At 40.6% G+C, this 12,805-nt stretch overlaps 1 long non-coding RNA gene across 2 annotated transcripts; it reads left to right on the plus strand.

Moving 5' to 3' along the window:
• Positions 1-243: 243 nt before the first annotated feature.
• Positions 244-12,243, plus strand: LOC148225432 (uncharacterized). 2 transcript variants are annotated; one of them, XR_015804091.1, is made up of 5 exons: positions 244-518; positions 1,929-2,094; positions 3,873-4,018; positions 4,163-4,305; positions 8,051-12,243. It is a non-coding gene; the product is annotated as an uncharacterized LOC148225432 (long non-coding RNA). The 2 variants fall into 2 exon arrangements; XR_015804083.1 differs by lacking the exon at positions 244-518 and adding an exon at positions 1,415-1,493.
• The last annotated feature ends 562 nt before the right edge of the window (positions 12,244-12,805 follow it).

A 12,805-nucleotide genomic window follows, 5' to 3' on the forward strand; every position in this document is an offset into this window, starting at 1 on the left:
GTTCTATTTTTTTTACTTGGAATGTATCTTGGACATGTTGTTTCAATATGAGACAATCAGCTGGGCTCTCAGAGGAATGTCCCTGGAGACTCAAAACAGCCTCCCAGTAGGGTAATATGTTCAGCAGAATTCTAAGATGTATTCTCCAACATCTGCAGTCTATTTGTGCCTCCAGAATATTTCCCATCAGCATTTGGGGAATCAAAAGGCACTTTGAGAGATGGTCACCAATTCTCTAGACTGCATGATAACTTGTAAAATGTTTACTTCTTTAAACTTCTACTGAGCTGATGGTTGTTTGTTTCTTTTTTTTTCTTTTATTTTCTTTTTTTTTAGGAAACTAACAACAGAAGGACATGAAAATATGCTTTAAGTTATTTTTTCATATGAATGTGTTCTGAATGTAGTAGTAACTTCCTGGGAAACAAGAAGGCTTAAGGAGTTACCATGAACAACACAGTCAATGTCTCTTCTGGGTGTGAGACAGAAAAAAGAACTTGTTCGGCTGCACATTAGAAGTAAGTAGACAATCAAATGGAGAGTATTACATGTTGCATCTAATATGCCATGTCCTCATTTTCATTATTTCATTTGGTTTTAGTAACCCCATGCCAAAAAAGCCAGGCAGATGCAGAAGTAGAAACAAACTCCAGGCAGGTAGTGAAAATAGCAGAGGACTATATAGAACATATTTCTTGTAGGAAGAAATTTAAAGGATTAAGAGTATTTATGCAGGGAAGTAAAAAGAACAAGAGAACATACAGCATATGTCACACAAGAAATAATAGAGAGTATGCAGAAAGCCAATTTAAACCTCATTTTCAACTTTTTCAGTGATATAGGAATTAGGAATGTTCAGAAAGAAAAGGAAATATTAATTGACACAATGTGCAATCAATCTGTGGGCATCGATTTTGCAGGGTATTGTTTGTACAAACAGCACAAAGTTGCCTGAAAGACTGAGAAAAATATTGTACAAATATTAAATGAAAATGTCATCTAGGCAAGATAAAACCAAATCCATCTAGCTTTATTAAGGAGGGCACATAAAGGTAGAAGAAAGATGAGCATATTACCACAATGATGGGAGCACAAGGACATGAATGTTATGGCAGGGGATCTCTCAGTCACCTGTCAGGATTCATGGGAAGCTGTCTGTATCCATGATACTGATTGTTATTTGATTTTGGTGTCTGGGAGCACTTAATAATTAAGAAATTGATTGTTTCCAATTGTTACACTTCCTCATGAGCTGTAACGTTTCACATGGTTGAGGGGAGGCATTTGTCCATGAAAGGGCAACAGTGAGGAATTACAGGCATCTCTTCCCTAGCATTGCTCTTATTGGCTGTGTGTGCAGACAAACTATCAAACTGAGTAGACCAGAAATAGGTATATTATGTCAATCTCCTATCACAAGGCAAACGAAGCAAGCTGTGGCAGTGCACACGGAGCCTGTGAACCCACACGAAACAATAAAGAAAACATCTAAGGTTTGATTTCTTTCATTTTTTTTTCCCTGAGATCCTTTCTCTGTTTCTGTTCTGTGAAAGCCAAATAAAAGCAACAAATAATCGAAAAATCCCTAAACAAACAATTGGGACTTTGACTTGCGAAACTGTATTTGCATGTTTGTTCTGAAGAGGTTCCCATAGCCCGGCTCTGACTTTTATCTATCCCCACAGGATGTACTCCTACACTTTTTCTTCCAGGGTCCCATGCTTCCTGTGGGTGTTCTCACAGCTGCCAATTCAGACAGCTCGAGTCTGGAGTAGACTTTTCACAATCCTGAAGATGCTATTCTTTCACTAAGTCAAGTGATTCCACACAAAAATATGGCAGATGTTTAGCATCAGGAATCAAAACAGCATTTTCGCACCACACAGCACATTCTTCTCTTCCAGATACCTTTCATTTCCTCTCTACAGGATATGGAGCAATTTTCCTCTTCTGCTGCTGTTCATGTGAACTCAGGAATCTGTGAATTATACCAGGACATTTGAATTCCCATGTAATCTTTTCTGAGAGGTAACGGGACTTGGTTCACTGATGTCGCATGCTTCATTTTTTCCTGCCTAGAAGATAAATACAGAGGTAATAACACTGGATTGCTTCTTTGATTTTTCAACAAGACCTCCTGAATGCAATCTGTACTTCAGAGTAAGAGTAATCATGGGCCAGAATTACCTAAATGGGTATTAATTGTCTCTGCAGAGGGGTCTGCAAGTTTTGAAGCTAAAGAGAGCCAGATTCACAGATGCTGGAGATGAATATTCCTAATGACATTAATGGGGATATTCCAACTGAGATTTCAGCCAGCTGTGGCCTTGGATTAGCCTGTGGTATTTTCTTACGTGATCTAGATTCTTTTCATGAGGTCTCATTGAGCTGTGCATGTGGCCCTCTTCACCAGACTTTTCACTGGCCCAGAGAAAGGCATGTGAGAGTTGTGCTGAGCCCAGCTCACACCAATCCCCACCTTGTCTCAAGTTCCTCAGTACTGTTCAGGGCAAGGTTGCTGTGATACTCTACTGCCCACTGGAAAATGTCTTAAATATATGTGTGTAGTTCAGGGTGGAACAAACTTGGAAAAAGCTGTGCCTACCAGTCCCAATTCCAAGCAGCAAAGAGGAATTAATTAATTTGCAGTCTGAGTCTCTGTCACAGAGACCCTGGGCTTTCCACACATTCTGAGTTTAGCACTGTGACACACTGTGTTAAAGCTTTAGACATAAAAAAATGAACACATTGCCTAACAGAAGATAAAAGAACTGCATGGCTGTCACATAAATTATTTAAGCCAGTAATTAAATTACTTTCTTTGCCCCCCCCATTCACTAAATTACTTCATCAAGAAATTACAAGCTCTTTCTCTTCTCCTGATGAGTCTGAGACCAATATAAATAGGAGGTACATTACAAACCCTTCACTATGTGAAATGCTGTTACTAGTCCTCACTTTTACTAAGAATTTACACTATGCTGCCTCTGTTAGACAAATCTTTAAAGGAATCTATAACCATTTGGAAGGTGCAGAATTCATGCAGAATTATCCTTACTACTTTTTAGTGTAGTTTGGTGATTAGGATTATCTGAAAGCTTTTAAACTCAGCATTTTTAACACTCAGCATTTTTAACAATGTAACATTCTACCAGAAAAAAATGCCTGCTCTCTGCAAATTTTCAATTTTGCTGTAGTAGATTTAACATCTTCTGTAGACTATAGGATTTTAAAAGCTTTACACAAATATTTGGTCTTTTGCCCATTTTTGAAAAGGAGGGGATGGGACGTTTTCAGACAGCTATGCAAAACAAGCCCCGTTTACACCAAACCCTTAACATAAACATATCATGCATAAGCTTAGCAGCTGTATTGAAGTCAGCAGAGAGAGTGGAAAGGCTTTTGAACTCACATTTCCACACTGGACAGATCTGCAGTGTTAGTACTGGTGGCGGATGAGGGATAGACAAGACCAAGCATACTTCTGAGGTTTGTAACTCTGTCTTGTATGGCTTCCCCTCCGACATCTGGAGCTGAGGGAGAGGTGCTACACAAACCTGTATGACAGATTTCCTACCCAAGGCTTCCCATATGTGATGGGCAGCCTAAATAGTCTCTGTTGCTTTAGTGGGGGACTTGGCAGTGCTGGGTTAATGGTTGGACTCAATGATCTTAAAGGTCATTTCAAATCTAAATGTTTCTATGATTTTATGATTCCATTCTTTGACCACACAGAGAAGAATGACTACAGTTTTTACCAATAAAACTACAAAAAAGGGCAGCAAAGTTGCAGAAAGAAAATGTTCAGTGCTTGGCCTGAATCTTGCAGAGATCCCTGCATATTTTACCAGACACTTGCTGTGTTCTTTCAGGCTTCCCAGGAATGTCTCCAGCAGCAATACCATAGGCAGTGTGTCATGAAGTGTGAGCATCCTGGAGGAAAATGCAGGTCCAGCTTCCTCCCCATAGACGACTGTCTCTTTACTTTTTCTGCTCAAGGGAAAAAGAAGGACCGAGGGTCAGTATTACACTTCATTCTATAATTTTTTTAGTCTGCAAGATTTGTAAGAAAGCGTTCATATGTTTGAAAATCTAATACATTAGAGAGATTATAGTTCTACTCTGATGTACTCTATTCACACACTATGCTTTTGTACTTCAGATTCTTATATGATTCTGCTAGGGGCAGAAGAGGAAAGGATCTTTCTCAGAGGCAGAGATTACAGATGACCTCATGCTGAAGAGATAGGATGCAAAGCACAAAGCTTCTGGGGTACCCACGGGGCACCACGTGGAACTTGGCAGGTTTCTGGCACTTCTGTTTTGATTTGCAATATTAGATGTCTATATTCCTGGAGTTTTCTGGCAAAATAAACATTTTAAAGCACATATTATTTCAGACATGGACTCAGTAAAAATTAGGTGTGCATATTTCAAATCAGTTTTTCTTTCATTACAGACTTTCCAGGATGCAAAATCATGAACTATATTCTTAAATTTTCACTATTCTCTACAAGATGATTCCTGAATAGTCAGTAGGCAACAGAGTTTTCTCTTACTGAAGGTGTAGCCACCTAAGTTGATTAATTGAATGTCCCTTAGGAAACTCATCCATTTTAATATATGTGCTGAGAAAAATGATTCACAACCCATTTTACATTGGAAATGAGGCTAAAAGCAACTTCAGGCTTCTTTCTGATGTAAGTACAGCAGTTGGATCTTTCCTGCTCTTCTCTAAAGAAAGCGTGTAACTTGTTGACAAATTGGCACTTTAGCTGGTGTTCATGGTTCTTGCACGTGGACATAAGGATGACAATGGAACTTTATCTGGCCTAGACCATGTAGCAGTTACAATAATTCCTTATTTTAGTAGATAGTAATATTACAAATAGGTCCTTAGTAATAAACTGGTTATTTGCTGAACAGAAGTGCTATACTGGCTGCTAATTACTACCCTATGTTGGGTATAGTGCAAAGTACATATTCTCTGTATTAGCCCAGAAGGCACTGGTTTCCAAAAGATAAAAGCTCTTCCAGTAAATTCAGTTGTGAGACTGGTGCTTGAGACTGATGGCACCAGACAGAAGCTTGAAAAAGCTGTGGTACCTCCTCCTTAATCATTTGGATGTCTTTTTCTTTAGATAAATTAGGGGTTATTGACTAACATACATGGGAACACAAACTCTGTGAACTACTTGTTGAGTTTGAGTTGATCTATGTGGGGATCAGTCACGAACCAGCAGGGCAATGGTGTCATATATTTTACAAGATGGGAAAAAAAGTAAATATTACTAAATAGCTATGATGCCATGGAAAGGGCAAAAGGTTATGAAAATTATTGGCTTGAGGAAGGAGTCATGTATACAGAAGGATGGAAACACTTGGCTAATAAGTGTGTGGCATTCCATGGCTGTGATATCAGAATTCCCAATACCAGGCGACTTCCTTTTTCTGAAATCTTCAGCAAATGCCTAAATTTCCCACAGATAAAGAAGAAAATCAAATGGGAAAGATAACCCTCTTAAGTAAGTAGGAAAAGTTTTTGTATTAGAGAACAGCACCACTATTCAGTTGCATGGACACAGCCTCCTCAGTGCAGGTCAATATTTAAGGACCCCAGAGAAGACCCCTGCTTTTTCTTTGGATACATTTATCTCTGTTCTTTGGGTTGGACCAATTAAAAATTTCTATGGTGCTTTAACATAAAAGAATGAAACCTCAATGACTAATTTCTGTCCTGTTTACTGCCATCTGTGAGTTTTATTGTGTATTTCTAACCACCAAGTTCCTTAATACTCTATTTTAAGGAAAAGATATTGTGGCTTTATTTTATAGATATGCTCTGGCTGGGTATGTATCTGCTAGGATTAGCTATGAGGCCTATTTCATACATCAGTATACTGTAAAATATGCTGCTGTCTTCATCTGGCTGCTCTGAATCTTGATGTGCAACCCTAAAAGGAGACCTTGGACTTAGCAGTTCCCTTTGTGTCTCTTGCCTCTTCTAGAAGCCTTGTGGAGAATTGCCCTATTTACTAGATAGAAACAAGGGATTTTGCAAATTGTAGGAGTTTTTTTTGTTATAGTATATTTGTTTAAATTAATTGGGCTTGGATAGTATTGCATGGTGATGGGACTATAGAAAGTGCTTTACCTACTGTAAGCCTTACATATAATGTGAAAAGATTGCCAGTAGAAGGGCCTCAAAGAGGTAGCCTTTGATGCCCTAACTACCAAAGTAAATTCAAGTCTGTCCCCATTTAAGTTTGTACTGAGAGAAGCATCTAAAAATATTAAAAGTGTTTTTTCATTTAGTGCATTGATGTGCATGGGAAATGATGCTCTGTTAGCATGGATGGACATGCTGTGGCTCTGTTTCCCATCTAAGAATAAGAGGTTTCACCTTATGGTCACTTATCCTGTTTACTTAATGCCACTTCTCCATATTCCACTCATTTATTTTGGAATTCCTCAGGCACTGACTGTTCCTCTGGAATGCCAGTGAGCTTTGACAAAAGAAAAACCCACAAATGAGTAGTCGTTTTAAAAACCTTTATATCTGAGAATCATTGGTCCTGCCATTTCAGCCACCTGCTGCCTGGTGTGGCACTGAGAACAACTACCTCACCCCCAGCCCCTGTGTGCTCTTGGTTTAGGCAGCTGCAGTGAGAATTCTTCAGGCAGTCCAGCAGTGCAGGCTGCCAAGGTTCATCTCCTGTGTGCTAACCTACAGGGCCTCTGCGTGTGAGAAACATGAAAGTATGACCCTTCCAATGGATGATCTAAGGAAAATTACATAAATGAAAATACAGCAGAGTCCGGTCATCTGTAGTTATAAATAACTTCTGTTGTTTGGTCAGCTGGAATCACACAAACATGCTATTGTTAGGGGCTGCAAATGTGTGCATACAGATTTTAAAATGGGAATTATGCAGAAAATGAAAGGGGTAATGAACCAGATAAATGCTTGGTGTCTGTCTTACTCTGGCCATCTAACAGACATATGAAACCTGCAGTGCTATTGATAACTTGAGCCTAGCCCTTCACCACATGCCCAGCTCGGCCAGTGTGGACAGCTGCTCTGATTGACTGACCTCCTAGAGAAGAGCATAAAGCCAGGACTTCTGCAAAAGACAGGCACAGTTCTTACCCTCCCTTTAGGGTTAGAAGTTGGATTAGAGTGGGGAAGAGTGACACAGCAGAAATCATCCTTACAGGAGGAGAAAACTAAAAGAGCTTTGCATCCCAGGTCAGCTTTTCTCTACGTTTCCCCCACCCTTCTTGTGAACAATAAGTTCATTTGCTATCTCCTTTTCCTTCCTTCCTTCCCCTTCCCTCCCTGCAATACTTGGCCTGGGAACAGGGTGAAGGGGTTTTTTTGTAGTGGTAGCCACAGCAAGCAAGAGGGTGGAGACCCTTTGTAGCTTTGGCCAGGGAAGGGCTTGGAGGAGGCTGCTCACAGCCACCAGCTTTCTAGTCTGGAAGGAATGGAGTGAGGAATGTCTGTGATACACAGCAAAATAGAAGAGCAGTTAAACAAGCACTGTAAAAGCCAAGGGAGTATGTCAGGGCTGTGTGATGGGCCAAGCTGCTATCTTTGTGAGGAAATGATAGACTGAGTGCTGGACAGGCCTTAGGTGCAGGCTCTGCAACAACTGCTTATCAGATTGGGGTCAACTTTTGCTCCGGGAAGATGTCATCTAATGCAAGAAATTAAAATGTTGCAATAGTAAGTTCAAGGTTTCTCAGATCTGCTGCAGTGTGGTGCCACATACTCGAATAAAACATGCTGCCTGTACCGCAGCCTTTTGTGCCTTTTGTGAGCAGACACTCCTCTTTGCTTCCCAAGAACTGAGAGAGACAAAGCTGGATGTTCTGGGAAGCTTAATAAGAACCTGAGGAGACACAAAGGCTGCCTTTTTAGAAAGGAGCAAGATAGAGAGAATAAACAGATTTGGCCCCATGGGATTTATATTTGTTCTTCTTCCCTTCTACCGTGCAAATATTACTCTGTTCTTTTAATTTTGTCGTTTCTGCCCTTGTCTTGCAGACCTGTGGAGTGGGAAGTCAAGCAGGCAGCCCAAAGGCACCACAGCCAGAAGAGAAACAGGAGGAGGATGTGGAAATAATTGGAAATCCCTGGGTTCCAGAAAGTCAGCAGCGAACATGCCAGCGCCCTTAAGCTAAGGAGGGACCTGGGAGAGGGTGCAGTTTGCATGTTTGGAAGGAGAGAGGGAAGTGCGTGTTAATAAGGCAGCGTGAAGGTCTGTGAACTGCAGGAGAGGCATTCGAGGTGGGAACCGCACCCTGTCTCTAATTCCCTCATCTAATCTGGCTGCAGCAGGAGCCCACACAGAAAAGCTCTTTCAATCCCCTCACTGTCAGCCGTCTGCACACCGCTTCTGGGCTCTGCAAATGGCTAAAATGCGAAGCATGGGTGGTGTGTGTGTGCTGTGTTTTGTGTCAGCTTATAAAGCTTTGAAGTTGAAAACTTGTTTTTAAAATAAATTTACTCATGTTGTAAAGAACAAAGCAGCCAATTTGCTACCTGAAACAGCCCCCATATCAGTTAAATTATCAAATGCAAATGGCTTATTGGAGTAATTCAGGAAAAAACCTAAAACTACTTCTTAAGAAACAGGCTATACATTTAAAAGATATGTATTCTTCTCACTCAAGAACAGTACACAAACAATATGGATGCTCCCAACTCTGCTGGGTACCATGGATATCACACTCTGACAGTGTCACAGAGATCTCCTATAGGCTTAGCTGAAGAGTTTTAGCTTGGTCTGCAGGACACTTGGCTGGAGCAAAGAAACTCCTCCATAGCCCAAGACTTCAGTAGGTTATTTCATGTGTCAGTTCAGTCAGTGCAGAGGAAGTAAAAATCAAATGCCCCTTCTGGGAAAGTCCTCTGGAAGACAGGGAACTTCCCAACTTTAGAGTACTGCCAGAACATCCTATTTCTGCAGACTCTTCCAGAAGAAATGCTTTGTAAGACTGTGTGCATTTCCTTGGGATGCTCATCTGGGAAAAATTAGGATAATTTCTTTAATCAGGCATTGTGGCTGGGGCAGGGAGAATCGGGGAACCACATGACCTCTCTCTCATATGCCTGTCCTTTGTGGCTGTGTACGATGGGGGGAATCCATCCTCTACTAATGTGCCACTGCTTAGACAGCCCAATGAACCATTCTGTTTGCCCTCAGGCTCCTCCAACTTGAAATCAAGCAACAGAGCGACTTTCCTGCATGGAAGCTGCTCAGCAGGAGAAACAGGGAAGAGGTAGCAGCTGCTTAGAGCTCTCCCCTTTTGCATCCAAGCTGCTTGCTGGCCCTGAGGTGCAGGGAGGGGGAAAGGGTGATGGGAGGCAGCTGGGGAATGTGATGCCCTCTATCCTTCCTGTAGTGACAAGCCTTATTCAAACACTTCAGTTTGAAAAGCTGAGAGTGCAGCTCCAGGAGAATGCTTTCAATTCATAATCAAATATGGGGCAATAACAGATGGATAAAACAAACAAATGTGCGGGAGGATGAGGTACATTCTCAAACACTCTGGAGTGTGTTCTGGGAAGAAGACACCCACTTTCTACATGTTATTTTTCATTCAGGGAAATCTATGGGCGAGTGAACTTTTGGACCTTCTTCACTGTGCTCAGAAAAATTGCTGGAAGATGCACCTCTATTTTTTTTTTTTTTTTTCAGTGTGGAAACAGTTCTCATGTCCTTGCAGGCATTGAAACTCTTCCTGTCCCTGCTGTATTACTCCTCTCCTTAGATGAGGTAACTAAGCAAGTAGCTTGCCTTTCTGATCAGCACTAATCCTACCCTGTCACTTTGCCAGGAGATGCAGCCTGTTGAGTGGAGCCCTGGCACAGCAAGCCCTACGTGCATTAGTGCTCCATGGGCCTCATTGTGTTACACTCCTCACAATCCCTTCTCTGCAAGCTCTGCAAGAGGCTCTTCTCTCCAGTGGTGCACTGGGTTCCCACTGCTTGTGCAGCCAACTCCATTGTACTGTTGGTGATGATAATACATGAGCTCTTACAGCAAAGAAAGCCTCCGTGCAAGCTGGGGGGCTTACAGCGGGTTGGTCACCAGAAAAACAGCAGAATGCTAGAGGAGTCTATAATAATTTATCATCTCATTGTGCTTGAGTTCCTATGGCTCGGGACTGCATGTAAGATTTAAAACCTGCAGCAGACATGGGGACATGAGTATTAAATGAAGGACCTGACAAAAGGGTGTAAGGTGAACTTTCTCAGTTCAATCTTGTTGATGAGTACGGGGTTACTAAGCAGAGAGGGAGGATCTCTGCAGCTGGCAGGCCTGTGCCATAGAAGTGAAGCACGTCAGCGTCTTGGAAATCAAGTTTTTAACTTAATGGGGAAATGGCACATAGATTATAATAGCAGAATTTCCCTCCTATTGTCTGTGCTCCAAGAGATCTCTCACCTTTGTTTTCAAATTTGATCAATTTCTGCCACCTGTCAGCCAGCCTCAGATGCAATATTATACCAGGAGGGAGGTAAAGGACAGAACCAAGTGTAGTCAGTTTGAGGAAAGCGTAATATACATTTCAAATCAGCAGCAGTAGTTTAATTTTAGAAACAACGACAAAATGCTTTTTATTTTTTCTCCTGAGTTCAATTTTGAAAACAGAACATTTTCTTGGCATGCCTCTACTAATTTCTTAAATGTGCCAGTGGAGGAAACATCATGCTCCTGTGTTTTCAGCTTCTTTTTAATAAGATCCAGTTAAACAACTAAAGATATTAAAAATTCATTAGAGCATTTCAATGCTGTAGTCAATGAGACCTGTTGTTTATCAAAGCATTTCCAGCCAAATAAAATGTCTTTTTTTTTTTTTTTTAATAATATAGTGGAAGACATTTGTTCAGAGTGCTTTGTATAAAATCAATTTTATATTTATATGTAAATCATTTTACACTTCTCTAATGAAGCAGTAGGTAAAGTTAGGTAATAGGGCAGATCGTGAGAACATCTCAGCTTCAACTGCCAGATTCCCCTTTAGGTCAAACAGCACAGGTGAATTACATCACAGTACTGGGCGGTACTCAGCAATAAAAGAAGTTAATTGCAAATGCTTCATTAATTGTCTTCCTCATGAAGCATTTTTAGGGTGCCTAAAGGTTTGCAAGTGAAAATATGGTGAACCAGATTCTGCTCTGATTTCCTAATGATGTCTCAGAAAGAAGAACTTGGGTGAATCATATGAACTATTGGCCCCTAAATTATTGTGATACTTACTTCTGACGCTGCTAGAAACATAGGAACCTTTGGACAAATCAAAATTGTATTGTCGAGGCAATTTGCCACAAGAAAATAACTTGTCAAGTCTCATTTTGAGAACACTAAATTGTGTTCTATATAGATTTCTGGAGCAGCATCAGGTTAACTGGTACTTATTTTCTGTTCAGCTGCATTGAATATGACTAAAGAGCCAAAATGGCTGATGCAGTTTCTTATCACCCAGATACTCGCACAAGTTCTTCAAAAGCTGCTATCATGGAAATAGCTCTGTTCAATGTGATTTCAGTTCTACCTCTCAGTATGGTTACTGAGAAAGCTAGCTGGAGATCTGAAGTTAACCACAATGTCCCAGTACAAGAAAAGCTGAGCCAATGCAATAGATCTGCATGACCTTTCACAAGAATCTAGATTGGAGGTGACAGCAAACTTGACAATTGAGTTAAGACTCATGTTGGTGAGGAAAAATAGTATGAGGCTTGCTGCAGTTCCCATCAATCTAAACACAGTGGGGTCTGGTATTTTTGTTCAAATAATTGTGTTATTCTTCTAAAAGTATTTGAAAAGTTAATGGACATTTATACTTCGAAGACTAGGGACCTTTATGAATTTATGAGATTTCAGTATTTTAAGCTTTAAATTACTATTTATAATATATGCTTATCTTATGATATAAAATCTGTGGTTAAGCTTAGAACATAATGTTTCTCCAGATGTTTACATACATGAGCCAAACTGAGAAAAAGATTGTCAAATAATTTGATACCCAGCTTGGGAGAAAAACTTGGTTGTAATCTTTTCTGAACTGTGAATCATTAAAGAGAGTGATCTTAAGTGCACAGTATTTTTCAATGGAAATCTGAAAAGACTTTGTAGTCTTACAAGGACATATTTTATAAACACACATTAAATATGTACTCTTAAGCCTCCAAATAAAGATATATAAAGAGTACTACTTTCAATACTGTGATTTATCACCAACAGAGCATGCTCAATTCTATGCATTTCCCCCTTGCATTTAGAAATTTATTCTTGTCAGAAGTACAGAAGCTTCCAAAGCTTCTTTTCCTTGTAAAGATGTGCCTGACCTTATCTTCTATAAAAAGCTCTATTTTGGCTAATGCTCTATTTACATAGGAATGCAAGCATAATTAAATGCTGACAGCAAGAGGTCTGTTTGGGTGAAATCTGAATGAATATCTTATAGCGATGTGGTTAACAAACCTTATAAAAATAAAGAAGAGAAGCTGCGCCCTCACACACCGGGCACTGTTAGCAGAGGGTGTCCTGGAGTGGAGGTATGTAAACAACGAGGTGGCAGTGTTAGGTTTGTGGTGTTGACAGCAGCATAAACAGCATAAAGAAGCCTTCTAAACAAAATCTCCAGCTGATCAGTGGAGCCGACCCACCACAGGCCTCCAGAGCTGCTGAGGAGGCGAGGTGCATGGCTGGAGGGTGCCTGTGTGTTTGCAGCAGAAGGGAAGGCAGGGGAGAAGAGGTGCTTTGAGGTGCTGTTCAGCCATGGGGTGGTG

The sequence above is a fragment of the Sturnus vulgaris genome, chromosome 1 (assembly GCF_052056855.1).
Source record: "Sturnus vulgaris isolate bStuVul1 chromosome 1, bStuVul1.hap1, whole genome shotgun sequence".
NCBI classification, from domain to species: domain Eukaryota; kingdom Metazoa; phylum Chordata; class Aves; order Passeriformes; family Sturnidae; genus Sturnus; species Sturnus vulgaris.